This window comes from Panulirus ornatus, chromosome 50 (assembly GCF_036320965.1).
Source record: "Panulirus ornatus isolate Po-2019 chromosome 50, ASM3632096v1, whole genome shotgun sequence".
NCBI lineage: Eukaryota > Metazoa > Arthropoda > Malacostraca > Decapoda > Palinuridae > Panulirus > Panulirus ornatus.
The window spans coordinates 2,276,461-2,293,509 of NC_092273.1; the positions used below are offsets into that span (position 1 = coordinate 2,276,461).

A 17,049-nucleotide genomic window follows, 5' to 3' on the forward strand; every position below is an offset into this window, starting at 1 on the left:
AGTAGGGCTGGACCTGCTCCTCCTCTGTCTTCACCAGTAGGGCTGGACCTGTCCCTCTGTCTTCACCAGTAGGGCTGGACCTGCTCCTCCTCTGTCTTCACCAGTAGGGCTGGACCTGCTCCTCCTCTGTCTTCACCAGTAGGGCTAGACCTGCCCCTCCTCTGTCTTCACCAGTAGGGCTGGACCTGCTCCTCCTCTGTCTTCACCAGTAGGGCTGGACCTGCCCCTCCTCTGTCTTCACCAGTAGGGCTGGACCTGCTCCTCCTCTGTCTTCACCAGTAGGGCTGGACCTGCCCCTCCTCTGTCTTCACCAGTAGGGCTGGACCTTTCCTTGTTATGATATACCTTTCTGGAAAAGCCCTATATGATGTAAGGTGGTTGCTGAGTCTGTAGTGTACCTCTGATGAGTGACTTGCTCTCATCATTAAGGTCATGTTACCTTCCATTGCTCACCAAACATGATCTTCAACAAGTTCTATCTGCTGGTGATCCTCGTGTGGGAATGCATGGGAATGTGACCCTTGTGTCTGGTTTATCTTAATGTCTCGTCTGATGTACTTCCTCAATGTCTGTAACCGCTACAATGTTCTGCTTTATTCCTGCACCTGTGTCGGTCTCACGCTGCCTCGGGTGGCGGGTTAACCTCACGATTCCCTCGTTGTTTACTTGATCTGTTGTACCAGTTTTACCAGACGTTACATGTGCACACTGTGGCTCCCACCCTCGGCTCTTATCTCTACCTTCACCCATCTTCCTGCCTCACCCTCCTCCTCCTCCTCCTCCTCCTCCTCGTCGTGTCTTCTTATATTCACTATGCTCAGACTGAAGGCCACCAATCATAACTCACCAATTTCTCTCCTGCACACGTGTCAATATTCTGTCAAGGTTTCGACATCAAGGAAAGAATTTCCTGTATTTTGTCGTCATTTTCCTGTGTTTGTAGCAACACCTGTAACTTTACACACTTTGTGTATAGGTTTCCTATTGTCTTCAGGTTCATAAAGTGATCCTTCTCATAACACGTGATGTTGTGAGTTGCTTCACCTTGGTTGTGGTGGTCTCCCTCACTATCCTCCTCCTCTCCCTCCCTCCCTCCATCATCTCCAGACATTTCTTAACCACTTTCCCCCACACTGGCATGATCATCTCCGGTTCTCCGTATCCGGGGAGGGTCATGCCTCGGGTCGAGACTCCCCCTCCCCCCCACGCATCCTTCACTGGTCTGGTGTGATCGTGTATACAACGTGGGTCATACATGATGGGGAAGCTAAGGTGAGGTACACACGCTCCCCACCCACACCACAGGTACACACGCTCCCCACCCTCACCACAGGTACACACGCTCCCCACCCTCACCACAGGTACACACGCTCCCCACCCACACCACAGGTACACACGCTCCCCACCCTCACCACAGGTACACACGCTCCCCACCCTCACCACAGGTACACACGCTCCCCACCCACACCACAGGTACACACGCTCCCCACCCACACCACAGGTACACACGCTCCCCACCCACACCACAGGTACACACGCTCCCCACCCACACCACAGGTACACACGCTCCCCACCCACACCACAGGTACACACGCTCCCCACCCACACCACAGGTACACACGCTCCTGCAGTAAACCACTCAACAGATTACCATGTTGACCTGACCTTGAATCCTGTCACACGATAGTATCACCGTGTGACCCTGGGCTGTGGTGTGCCTGACCTCTGACCCTCATACCAGGTCAAACATCAAGTCATAAGCTCCCAGGATGGCACACCTCTCCTATACAGGTTAGGTTAGGTCAAGGCAGACATGTCGAAATGGAAAGACAGAAGGCTCGTCAAACACCAGGAATTATATATATATATATATATATATATATATATATATATATATATATATATATATATATATATATATATATATATGTGTGTGTGTGTGTGTGTGTGTATGTGTGTGTGTGTGTGTGTGTGTGTGTGTGTGTGTTATGAAGAGGGATGATCATGCACCTAACACCTCAGCTCAGTATGATAACCAGACACAGAAGTTCCACCCACAACAAATCCATTTCATCATTAAACAAAAAAATTCTAATTTATGAATGATAGTTGGTCACTGGTGCGGTCGACCCTTACAGCGAACGTGCTTGGCAACGTCATGTTGACAAACAAAGGTCACGTGACCAGTGACATAACGTTAGGCCGTCCCGACTGTTCAAAACACAACAACAGAACCTTGTAAAGTTATTGTAGCCTGCAACACCTTCATGTCACAACAACAAACATTGAACAGATAAAAAGAAATATATATATATATATATATATATATATATATATATATATATATATATATATATATATATATATATATATATATATATATATATATATACATATATATATATATACATATATATATATATATATATATATATATATATATATATATATATATATATATATATATATATAACTAATTGGCAACAGGTCTGGTGATGTTGCCAGTGCGTTGATTTGTGACCATTTGTCCAGCCCTCATCAGCTGAGCGGACAATGTTTACAAACAGTGGTCGAGCGGCAGAAGGACGTAACCCACAGACAGCTTTAACTAGTGTCACCCACCCGATCCATATGCTGACCAACACACTTTACTCCACTGAACATCCCAACCATGACACACTGCTGGATGTGAACACCATATTACCTCACTGAGGTGAATGTTAGCAACATACTGTCTACGGAAGTCGCAACACTACATACACACTAACGCCACACACTAAGTGTTGACATACTCCACTGTACTTAATATATAGACCAACAGACTGCAGTCTGCTGGGTGTAGCCACTTACACATGGACGGACGCACATTAGCACGTCGGTGACACTTTCTTGCTGGACACATACACTTAACCTTGATGGTTGAGGTTAGCACGGGCCTCACTCTCCTGCACTCAGTACAAGTGTAACACATTACGGGATAACATCAATAATACTAAAATGGTCTAAATATATACAAAGCAACGCACTTTACCTTTACTGGGCCTCCTGGTTGGTTAGACACGCACCTGCAACATAACATAAAGTGTGTTAGTCATCAAGTCTATGAAGTACATAAGACACAGACACACACACTCACCCATACACAAACACACCAGTACACTGTTTTCTTGTAAACATGGATGACACTGGCCCCTTGAGAACAACGGTACGACTTGAACTCAACGGTACAACCTTTGTGGTCAACGGTCGTACCGTTGAGCACAATGGTCATACCGGTGAGCACAGCATCACAACCGTGTGACCTTGAAGTACGAAAGTAAGATCACATTATAATATGACACAGCCTTTGACCTTGACCTTAAGTCGGGTCATACGAGGTGAATCAGTTGCACTTTGCAGATGATACAACTCTGTTGCCAGACCTCAGACAGAAGGTGAGAAGCTGGTGGCCGTGTGTGGGAAAGTGTGTGAACGAAGGAATCTGAAAGTTTGTGTGAACAAAGTATTGACGTGCAGCAAAGTAGGTGAGGTGGGACGGCTGAAGTATAATGATAAATGGGGAGGACGTGGAGGAAGTGGAGTGTCCCTGGTAGCGAGGATTGGACGTGGCAGCTGAGGGAACCATAAAGCAAGACGCGAGTCATTTGTTGGGTTAGGAGGCCAAGATCAGGGCAGCAGACAAGTGTGTGTGTGTGTGTGTGTGTGTGTGTGTGTGTGTGTGTGTGTGGTGTGTGGGTGTGGGTGTGTGTGTGTGTATGGAAGATGCCACACTGTCTGTATGTCTGATGGGGCACTTGTCCCGACGCTGTTGTATGCGTACATGGTTTAGCTCAACGAGACAGTCGGGATGGAGGCGTATGTCTTGGAAATGAGGTGAGTGAGCACGGTGTGTGGGGGTCAAGGTTGACGCTGTAAGGTATGACAATGTGAGCTGTGGTAACGACTGCAGTCTGATTGAGAAGACTGACCAGGTTGTGGCAAAATGGTTCACATTTGTAGAGAGGATGAGTGAAGACAGACTAACTGAGAGGATGAACGAGTCGGAAGTGAGGAAGGAAGAGGGAGCGGGACAACTAGATGGACAGAAAAGGATGGAGTGAGGAAGGTTCTGGGGTACTGGAACCTCAACATTCGGCTGGTGGAAGGGCGTGCATGTGATAGAATAAACAAGCCCCATGTGGTATATGGGGGACGACAAGCTGAGATGGGCTGAACCAGGGCGTATGAAGCGATCACCATAAACCACGGACAGAATGGTGTTGGGCTGTGTATTGTAAGCTAAAGTTTCGGTACACTTGACATGAGAGTAAGGCCAGGGATCAAGGTTCATGTGATCAACCCAGATAACAACTTATTCTTCCCTTCCCCCCCAAGGAACCCCCCCCCTCCCCCTCCCCCTTGCCGTCATAGCACGAGAAACAAGCCATCATCACAGGAGGCAGCACAGAACAGGCAGCTGGGCCACAACACTGTTATCTTTACGGCTCAAGCCGGGTGGGGAGGAGGGGGGGGGGCACCATTGTCAGTGTGGGGGGGGGGGGGGGGCACCATTGTCTCGCTACCCTCCTGTATAAATTAGCAACACAGTCAATAACGGTAATTTCTGTCATTATCATCTACAGAGGCGACGGGTCACCATCCTCACTATCACTCTCCTCACCATCACCACTATCATGACTACCACTCCACACCACCACTATGCTCACCATCACCTCTGCACCACCACTAAACTTCACCATCACCTCACTGTCTTTACTGTCAACACCATCAGACCGTAACATCATCATCACCACCTCACCATCACCTCACTAGAGTCACTTCAATTACCCTCAGTCCTTACCATCAAACTCACTGTTATCACTATCAGTCCTCACCATCATCACCATCATCACCATCATCACCATCATCACCATCAGTCCTCACCATCATCACCATCATCACCATCATCACCATCAGTCCTCACCATCATCACCATCATCACCATCAGTCCTCACCATCATCACCATCAGTCCTCACCATCATCACCATCAGTCCTCACCATCAGTCCTCACCATCATCACCATCATCACCATCATCACCATCACTAAACACGATGCCAATTAAAGGCAGAGTCCAACACGAAGCCCAAGTATTCAGGTCTCTCACCCAGCCAACACCCTCCCTCCCACCCTCCCTCCCTCCCTCCCTCCCTCCCTCCTACCCTCCCTCCCTCTCTCCCTTCTCTCTCTCTCTCTCTCTCTCTCTCTCTCTCTCTCTCTCTCTCTCTCTCTCTCTCTCTCTCTCTCCATCACTCCTTCCCACCTCCACAACATCAGCTGACTCCCATCAGTGTCGTATCATCAGCTGATAACCATCTGCGTCACCAACACAGCATGATCACCAGCTGACAGCTCCGTCTACCTCACCAACACAGCATGATCACCAGCTGACAGCTCCGTCTACCTCACCAACACAGCATGATCACCAGCTGACAGCCCCGTCTACCTCACCAACATAGCCTGATCACCAGCTGACGGCTCCGTCTACCTCACCAACACAGCATGGTCACCAGCTGACAGCTCCGTCTACCTCACCAACACAGCATGATCACCAGCTGACAGCTCCGTCTACCTCACCAACACAGCATGATCACCAGCTGACAGCCCCGTCTACCTCACCAACATAGCCTGATCACCAGCTGACGGCTCCGTCTACCTCACCAACACAGCATGGTCACCAGCTGACGGTCCCGTCTACCTCACCAACACAGCATGGTCACCAGCTGACGGTCCCGTCTACCTCACCAACATAGCATGGTCACCAGCTGACGGTCCCGTCTACCTCACCAACATAGCATGATCACCAGCTGACAGCCCCGTCTACCTCACCAACACAGCATGGTCACCAGCTGACGGTCCCGTCTACCTCACCAACACAGCATGGTCACCAGCTGACGGTCCCGTCTACCTCACCAACATAGCATGGTCACCAGCTGACGGTCCCGTCTACCTCACCAACATAGCATGGTCACCAGCTGACGGTCCCGTCTACCTCACCAACATAGCATGGTCACCAGCTGACGGTCCCGTCTACCTCACCAACATAGCATGGTCACCAGCTGACAGCCCCGTCTACCTCACCAACACAGCATGGTCACCAGCTGACGGTCCCGTCTACCTCACCAACACAGCATGGTCACCAGCTGACGGTCCCGTCTACCTCACCAACACAGCATGATCACCAGCTGACGGTCCCGTCTACCTCACCAACACAGCATGGTCACCAGCTGACGGTCCCGTCTACCTCACCAACATAGCATGGTCACCAGCTGACGGTCCCGTCTACCTCACCAACATAGCATGGTCACCAGCTGACGGTCCCGTCTACCTCACCAACATAGCATGGTCACCAGCTGACGGTCCCGTCTACCTCACCAACATAACATGGTCACCAGCTGACGGTCCCGTCTACCTCACCAACATAACATGGTCACCAGCTGACGGTCCCGTCTACCTCACCAACATAACATGGTCACCAGCTGACGGTCCCGTCTACCTCACCAACATAACATGGTCACCAGCTGACGGTCCCGTCTACCTCACCAACATAGCATGGTCACCAGCTGACGGTCCCGTCTACCTCACCAACATAGCATGGTCACCAGCTGACGGTCCCGTCTACCTCACCACAGCTTTGTTCTGTCCACACCAGGTGGCTGGTGACGTCATGATTATCCACAGTGATATATAACATTATATCGATGATATAGAACACACAGATGATATATAACATTATACACATGATGTATAACATACGGATGATATATAACATTATACAAATGATATATAACATACAGATGATATATAACATTATATCGATGATATATAAAATTATATACATGATATATAACATTATACACATGATGTATAACATACGGATGATATATAACATTATACAAATGATATATAACATACAGATGATATATAACATTATATCGATGATATATAAAATTATATACATGATATATAACATTATACACATGATGTATAACATACGGATGATATATAACATTATACAAATGATATATAACATACAGATGATATATAACATTATATCGATGATATATAAAATTATATACATGATATATAACATTATACACATGATGTATAACATACGGATGATATATAACATTATATAGATGATATATAACATACAGATGATATATAACATTATATCGATGATATAGAACACACAGATGATATATAACATTATACAGATGATATATAACATTATACAGATGATATATAACATTATACAGATGATATATAACATTATACAAATGATATATAACATACAGATGATATATAACATTATATCGATGATATAGAACACACAGATGATATATAACATTATACAGATGATATATAACATTATACAGATGATATATAACATTATACAGATGATATATAACATTATACAGATGATATATAACATTATACAGATGATAAATGCAATACAAAATATAATTTAGTGTTGGGAAGGAAGAACAAACATGGTCTCTAATTAAAATATCTGGAAACATCATTAGAAACAAAAATGAACATTTTCATCTGAATAAAATAATGATTTTTCATTCAGCTGTTTACTGTACGAATTACGGCAGCAGGCCGGCCCCTGTACTGCTGCGCTGCCTGCCGTACGACCAGCAGCAGATTGGCCCCTGTACTGCTGCGCTGCCTGCCGTACGACCAGCAGGAGGCCGGCCCCTGTACTGCTGCGCTGCCTGCCGTACGACCAGCAGCAGATTGGCCCCTGTACTGCTGCGCTGCCTGCCGTACGACCAGCAGCAGGCCGGCCCCTGTACTGCTGCGCTGCCAGCCGTACGACCAGCAGGAGGCCGGCCCCTGTACTGCTGCGCTGCCTGCCGTACGACCAGCAGCAGGCCGGCCCCTGTACTGCTGCGCTGCCAGCCGTACGACCAGCAGGAGGCCGGCCCCTGTACTGCTGCGCTGCCAGCCGTACGACCAGCAGGAGGCCGGCCCCTGTACTGCTGCGCTGCCTGCCGTACGGCCAGCAGCAGGCCGGACTCAACAAAAGGTTTGTTTTTCCTTTTGAGGGAAACTAAGAAGGTCGATCGGAGTGAGGGAGGGGGCGGGTACCTGCTGGTGGGGGTAGGGGGAGGGTAAAGAGGGTCCCAGGACCAGCGGGCCGAACCCCCCGGATGAGAGGGACCAAAAGGATGGTCCGTGGACCAATGGACCGGACCCCCCCGGTCGATACCTCCTTATTTTCCAAATGTACATGAGCAGCGACCACCCTCAAGGCCCAGCCCGGCAGCCAGTCGGTCTCTATATTGATTATTGAACACTTCACGCATGGCTGGCTGCACACCCCCGCTCTGCTCATCGTAACATCAAGTGATCTTGATGTGACGTGCCCCTTGTGACGACAAGTGATCTTGATGTGACGTGCCCCTTGTGACGACAAGTGATCTTGATGTGACGTGCCCCTTGTGACGACAAGTGATCTTGATGTGACGTGCCCCTTGTGACGACAAGTGATCTTGATGTGACGTGCCCCTTGTGACGACAAGTGATCTTGATGTGACGTGCCCCTTGTGACGACAAGTGATCTTGATGTGACGTGCCCCTTGTGACGACAAGTGATCTTGATGTGACGTGCCCTTGTGACGACAAGTGATCTTGATGTGACGTGCCCCTTGTGACGACAAGTGATCTTGATGTGACGTGCCCCTTGTGACGACAAGTGATCTTGATGTGACGTGCCCCTTGTGACGACAAGTGATCTTGATGTGACGTGCCCCTTGTGACGACAAGTGATCTTGATGTGACGTGCCCCTTGTGACGACAAGTGATCTTGATGTGACGTGCCCCTTGTGACGACAAGTGATCCTGGAATGTCATGATGACGTCACCTGGTCCTGCTAACGCATGCGAAACATAGTGACGTCACGTGGTGGTGAGGGTTGGTCATAGTGACGTCACGTGGCTGTTGTAATGTCATCTGGTGTTGGTCAGGTCATAGGTCACACTGGAGCTGGGGTCATCATCTCCTCTGAGGCTGACGGGGGAGTGGAGGGAGGGAAGGAAGTGGTGTAGTGGAGGGAGGGTGGGAAGTGGTGTAGTGGAGGGAGGGTGGGAAGTGGTGTAGTGGAGGGAGGGAGGGAGGGAAGGAAGTGGTGTAGGGGAGGGAGGGTGGGAAGTGGTGTAGTGGAGGGAGGGAGGGAAGTGGTGTAGTGGAGGGAGGGAGGGAAGTGGTGTAGTGGAGGGAGGGAGGGAAGTGGTGTAGGGGAGGGAGGGAGATCACGTCAGATGGTTTGTACACGAGTGTGTCTGGGTGGGGGGGGGGGGGGAGCGGTGTGGACCGCGTTACACTGAGACAGACGGACACTGGCTGGAGCAGCCACACACACACACACACACACAGTGTACCAGGTAGTGTACAACACTGAGTACAACCATCACCTGGCCAGGTAGTGTACAACACTGAGTACAACCACCACCTGGCCAGGTAGTGTACAACACTGAGTACAACCACCACCTGGCCAGGTAGTGTACAACACTGAGTACAACCACCACCTGGCCAGGTAGTGTACAACACTGAGTACAACCATCACCTGGCCAGGTAGTGTACAACACTGAGTACAACCATCACCTGGCCAGGTAGTGTACAACACTGAGTACAACCACCACCTGGCCAGGTAGTGTACAACACTGAGTACAACCACCACCTGGCCAGGTAGTGTACAACACTGAGTACAACCATCACCTGGCCAGGTAGTGTACAACACTGAGTACAACCACCACCTGGCCAGGTAGTGTACAACACTGAGTACAACCACCACCTGGCCAGGTAGTGTACAACACTGAGTACAACCATCACCTGGCCAGGTAGTGTACAACACTGAGTACAACCACCACCTGGCCAGGTAGTGTACAACACTGAGTACAACCACCACCTGGCCAGGTAGTGTACAACACTGAGTACAACCACCACCTGGCCAGGTAGTGTACAACACTGAGTACAACCACCACCTGGCCAGGTAGTGTACAACACTGAGTACAACCACCACCTGGCCAGGTAGTGTACAACACTGAGTACAACCACCACCTGGCCAGGTAGTGTACAACACTGAGTACAACCACCACCTGGCCAGGTAGTGTACAACACTGAGTACAACCACCACCTGGCCAGGTAGTGTACAACACTGAGTACAACCATCACCTGGCCAGGTAGTGTACAACACTGAGTACAACCATCACCTGGCCAGGTAGTGTACAACACTGAGTACAACCATCACCTGGCCAGGTAGTGTACAACACTGAGTACAACCATCACCTGGCCAGGTAGTGTACAACACTGAGTACAACCACCACCTGGCCAGGTAGTGTACAACACTGAGTACAACCATCACCTGGCCAGGATCAGTTGTCACTTGGGTTGTTGATGTGCAGAGCTTAATGATGATGATAATGATGATAATGATGATAATGATAATGATGATGATAATGATGATGATAATGATGATAATGATAAGAACAGATGTACTGGTCGGGGACATGAGCGATGCTGTAGACATGTACAGGAGATGAAGTGTTCTTACATAGGTCGTACCAAGTTTATATTAGAAGGTTGTAGAGGAAATCATATTAGAAGGTTGTAAAGGAAATCATATTAGAAGGTTGTAAAGGAAATCATATTAGAAGGTTGTAAAGACAGTGTTGTATATTGGGTCTGACATGAGAGGCACATACAACCTTCACACTGGTTGTTGACGTATGAACTCTTGTTGTGGATGTACTGAAGAACAACCAGCTTCCGGGAGAACATACTGCATGAGTCATACTGTATAACATACTGTATGACAGATACAGTATAGCATACAGTATAAGATACAGTATAACAGATACAGTATAACAGATACAGTATAAAATGCAGTATAACATACACTGTAGGACAGAAAAAAGTTAGAGAGACGTTCCCACAGACATGCTGACCCCCCAGACGAGGAGGTCAAGACAATGGTTGACCTGGTATAGAGGTCAACAAGGCTGGGGCAGGTACCCCCGGGGGCACATGGGAATGATCAGGGCCCCTGCTGAATCACACCGAGGGCCCCCTGTTCCTACAGTACTCTGGGCCCCTGCTAGTATAAGCAACGGGGCTCCCCTGCTGGTATAAGCGAGGGGGGCCCCCTGCTGGTATACGCGACGGGGCCCTGGCTAGTATGAGCGACGGGGCCCCCCTGCTGGTATAAGCGACGGGGCCCCCTGCTGGTATAAACGACGGGGCCCCCGGCTGGTATAAGCGACGGGGCCCCGGCTGGTATAAGCGACGGGGCCCCGGCTGGTATAAGCGACGGGGCCCCCGGCTAGTATAAGCGACGGGGCCCCCGGCTGGTATAAGCGACGGGGCCCCCGGCTGGTATAAGCGACGGGGCCCCCGGCTGGTATAAGCGACGGGGCCCCCTGCTGGTATAAGCGACGGGGCCCCCGGCTGGTATAAGCGACGGGGGCCCCCGGCTGGTATAAGCGACGGGGCCCCCGGCTGGTATAAGCGACGGGGCCCCCGGCTGGTATAAGCGACGGGGCCCCCGGCTGGTCTAAACATGGTCGTGTACGCGTCTAATCACAAGGCAGACGCGTCTTATTTTCCGGTGGGTCTGGCCGGGGGTGGGCGGCCTTCAGCCCAAGTGAGCTGGTAAATGGAATTACGGGCGGCTGAGGGCTATAAACAGCAACCAGATATCGCCCTTAAACCCGCGCATCTTTAAGAGGTTTACAGGTTTACCTGAGGACGGGTTTAAGAGGTTTACAGGTTTACCTGAAGACGAGTTTAAGCCATTTATTGTATAGGTGGAGGAGATAAGGGGCGCCCCCCCCAACCCCCTGCTTCTGTCGTCATCCCTGACCCAGCCCCCCCCCCCACCACTGTGCTGCGTCCCTCCTCCAGCAGGTGTACCAGCCAGCCAGTACTGGACCAGCAGGTGTACCAGCCAGCCAGTACTGGACCAGCAGGGGTCCCAGCCAGCCAGTACTGGACCAGTAGGTGTACCAGCCAGCCAGTACTGGACCAGCAGGTGTCCCAGCCAACCAGTACTGGACCAGCAGGTGTCCCAGCCAGCCAGTACTGGACCAGCAGGTGTACCAGCCAGCCAGTACTGGACCAGCAGGTGTCCCAGCCAGCCAGTACTGGACCAGCAGGTGTACCAGCCAGCCAGTACTGGACCAGCAGGTGCACGAGACACAAAGGTTCCAGGATAAACAATATTTGTTTGTTCAGTAAATATACAAGTACGACTGTTATTGTTTACACGGAGGTGATGGTCGTGAAGAGTGTGGCTGGGCTGGAGGACGAGAGCTGGTGTTGTGCCTCATAATGAAGTAAAGACAGGTTTATTCTCATTATTTATCAAAGGGAAGTGAGGTAAGAAAAATGAGTGAGTCAATCAGGCGAGGCAAGGGCGTGTCCACACTGCCTGGCGTAGGAAGGTGTCGAGAGTCAACAGCTGCTGTAGGAGTCGTACCGGAGAGACAAGACACGACCGAAGGAAAACTTAATTACAACCGTACCTACCTAGTCAACACGAGGGTTGCCGCCAGCCTGCCTTGTGCAAACACTTGCCTCTCCCCCACACTCACTCACTCACTCACTCACACCTCCACCCTCACACCTCCACCCTCACTCACACTTCCTCCTCCCCCCACACTCACACTTCTTCCTCCCCCCACACTCACACTTCCTCCTCCCCCCACACTCACACTTCTTCCTCCCCCCACACTCACACTTCCTCCTCCCCCACACTCACACTTCCTCCTCCCCTAACACTCACACTTCCTCCTCCCCCACACTCACACTTCCTCCTCCCCCACACTCACACTTCCTCCTCCCCCCACACTCACACTTCCTCCTCCACACACACACACACATGTTGTCTTTCTTACCGGAACAATAAACAGTTACCATCATGGTGGAACCCAGTGTAGCTGACACCGCTGCTGACACGAGACCAACTCAGAGATGTTGACACACACACACACACACACACACACACACACACACACACACACACACACAAACCATTGTTTATTTCTTAAAACTAAAATGTTGAGTCATGCAGTAGGTAGTGTACAGTGTTGACTACTGGTATAATACTTCAAACCTTCACATCTGAGCAGACATCTTATAATTATCATAATATTAATCTATACAACTTTACAGCAATAAACAAAGTACAAATTACACTTCAAACAATCACATTTGAGTAAGACAATATCGTAATGGATACTACAATTACTGCAACATTTGACAACTTCTTCCGTGCAAACATTTCTTACTAACACAAACATTTTGCTACGTGCAAACGTTTGTTCCCTGCAGCACAAACGTTTGTTAGGTGGTAACGGTTGTTCCTGCAATGCAAACGTTTGTTCCCTGCAGCACAAACGTTTGTTAGGTGGTAACGGTTGTTCCTGCAATGCAAACGTTTGTTCCTTCCAGCACAAACGTTAGATTCCAACATTTTCTTTTGTGTCTGTCCCCAGAACGTTTACCAACTACACCCTGTATGACCACAACCAGGCTGACCACCAGGCTGACACCAGGCTGACCACCAGGCTGACACCAGGCTGACACCAGGCTGACACCAGCGGCGGTAACGTCAGAGGTGAACCTCATCATGAGAGACTGTGGTCAACTGCCGGAGACGAGGTAAATATAGGAGAGAGAGAGAGAGAGAGAGAGAGAGAGAGAGAGAGAGAGGTGGAGGCAGTGTTGCCAGCTGCAGTACCAACAGTTAGCACAACTAACTACCCATTGAGAGTGCGCTGGTGATAACCCCGGTAATGAGACACGTCTGGTGAGGCTCATTAGTCGAGTCTGAGAGCCAGCCAGGGTATTACCCCTTCACTACCACCCTTCACCACCTTGGTTACCCCTTCACTGCCACCCTTCACCACCTTGGTTACCCCTTCACTGCCACCCTTCACCACCTTGGTTACCCCTTCACTGCCACCCATACAAGAGTCATGTTCCTCACGACACATGAGCGTGTCTGTGGTACGCAGCTGGTGAGGATGGAACGCAACACGACCCAGCTGTGATGTGTGGCGGGCGGGAGGGAGGGAGGGAGGTAACGTGTCAGGGAGGAGGTGAACACATATGTTCCTTGACTATAAGAACCGGAGGAGGAGGAGGAGGAGGCAGTCACCTGGCCGACACTAGTGTGTGGAGGGGAAGCGTAGACGGACGCGTGTACGAGGTTGAGGTCACCACTGGAATGTTGTTAGAAAACTGTATGATGGTTGAGGATGGTCAGGTGAAGGGGGCGCCACCACACTACAACTCCCTGCCACTCTGTACACACACACACACACACGTCACCCCACCCCCACAGTGAGACAGATCTCCCCCCCCCCCCCTCCGCCCTACTGGAACTGTCAACACCAGAGTGAAATTGAGCAGTTAGCATAATATTAATTAAAATAGCGCCATTGTCAGTTGGGGCCGAGTGGCGGCGTTGGCAGCTTGGCGACGCTCTGCTGCTGAGGGACAAGGTTCGACAATTTTACTAATATGCAAAACATGCCCTTGCTTCTACAACCACATCCACTACCACACCATGACGTCACACGAGATGTCAAGTGTGGTAGTTTGCACCACATCCGTCCATTTGTTAACATTCACTTCGTTACATCAGCTTACATAACTGGTGTTACATCAGCTTACATAACTGGTGTTACATCAGCTTACATAAGTGATGTTACATCAGCTTACATAACTGGTGTTACATCAGCTTACATAACTGGTGTTACATCAGCTTACATAACTGGTGTTACATCAGCTTACATAACTGGTGTTACATCAGCTTACATAACTGGTGTTACATCAGCTTACATAACTGATGTACACACTTCGCTGGCACGTTGTGTGTACTGCATGGTCTCTGCTGTACACACTTCGCTGGCACGTTGTGTGTACTGCATGGTCTCTGCTGTACACACTTCGCTGGCACGTTGTGTGTACTGCATGGTCTCTGCTGTGTAGAGGAACTAGGATCATAGGTAAAGATGGTCCTACATGTTTGCAATAGGAATGTACTCTCACTGATGATAGATACTAACAGATAGATAGATAGGGCAGACAGATGAACACACATACATACATACATACATACATCATCCATACATACATACGTACTCATATACAAAGGTCATGAGCAAAATGACAACTGATGAGGACAGCACCAACGTAGAAGGAACTTTGACAAGCTGGACAGCTGGTGTGATCCTTGGTGTGCAACACTGAACCACGGAGGTAAATGTCATCAGGATGGAACACACACTGAAGGAAGGTCTCAATATGTAGATTATCTTAAGGGTATAAACTGACCCAACCTAAATGTGAGTGTGAGAGGAACTTGGTAGTTGACATGGTGGCTGAGCTGTGTGTTGGCCACATCAGTTCAGGAGACCAAGTGTCTGCTGGCAAATATTAGAATAACATTCAAGTATATGGATAAGGAAATATTCAGCCAGCTGCTGCTGCTGCTGCTCACGTAAGGCCAACACTAGAATATGATTCTCAACTTTGCTCATCACAATTGAAGAATCCCCACCAGTGTACAACTCCCTCCCCGTGCTATAAACACACACACACACACACATATATATATATGTATATATATATATATATATATATATATATATATATATATATATATATATATATATATATATATATATATTTATTGCTCACGTCATTTACTTCCAAAAATCTTTTTAGTCTTCCTAAAGTTTAATGATACTCTCTCACCCCAACTTTCATTTGCCCTCTTTTTCAACCCCTGCACTTTCCTCTTGACCTCTTGCCGCTTTCTTTTATACATCTCCTAGTCATTTACACTCCTTCCTTGTAAGTATCGTCCAAACGCCTCTCATCTCTTTCACTTACAACTTTACTTCTTCATCCCATCACTCACTATCATTTCTAATCTGCCCACCTACTACCTTCCTCTTGCCACAAGCATCTTTTGCACATGCCATCACTGCCTCCGTAAATACATCCCGTTCCTCACTCACTCCTCTCACGTCATCTGCACTCACCTTTTGCCATTCTACACTCAATCTCTCTTGGTACTTCCTCACACAAGTCTCCTTTCCAAGCACACTTACTCTCATCACTCTCTTGTCCCCAACATTCTTTCTTCTTTTTTGAAAATCTCTACAAATCTTTTCCTTCGCTTCCACATGATAGTGGTCGACAATCTTCCAGCTGCCCCTCTCAGTACATTAACATCTAAAAGTCTCTCTTTTACACGCCTATCAATTAACACGTAATCCAGTAATGCCCTTTGACCATCTTTCCTATTCACATACGTATTCTTATGCATGTCTCTCTTTTTAAAGCAGGTATTACCAGTCAACTGTCTTTTTTCAGCACAGAAATCCACAAGCCCTTCACCATTTCCATTCATAAGACTGAATACCCCATGTACACCAATTATACCCTCAAATGCCACATTACTCACCTTCGCATTTAATTCCCCCATCACTATAACCCGGTCTCGTGCATCAAAACTGCTAACACACTCACTCAGCTGCTCCCAAAACACTTGCCTCTCATGATGTTTCTTCTCATGCCCAGGTGCATATGCACCAGTAATCACCCATCTCTCTCAATCCACTTTCAATCCACCCACATCAATATAAAATTTACTTTCTTACACTCTATTACACACTCCCACAACTCCTGTTTCAGGAGTAGTGCTACTCCTTCCCTTGCTCTTGTCCGCTCACCAACCCCTGCCTTTACTCCCAAGATATTCCCAAACCACTCTTATCCTTTACCCTTGAGCTTCGTTTCACTCAGAGCCAAAACATCCAGGTTCCTTTCCTCAAACATACTACCTATCTCTCCTTTATTCTCATCTTGGGGTGAGGGTCTGCTGGTCCTGTACTGGTTAGGCTGAACTCCATCTACCAGAAGAGAACGGGGAAGGGACGACCCCTACATCCACGATCCCCCACCAACCACGACCCCCGCCAGGCA

At 48.9% G+C, this 17,049-nt stretch overlaps 1 protein-coding gene across 2 annotated transcripts in view; it reads right to left on the reverse strand.

Annotated features, from left to right (window-relative positions):
* The window catches only part of LOC139764478 (neurotrimin-like), a 332,927-nt gene that overhangs the window by 277,842 nt on the left and 38,036 nt on the right, over positions 1–17,049 (reverse strand). The gene's annotated exons all lie outside the window — the stretch shown is intronic.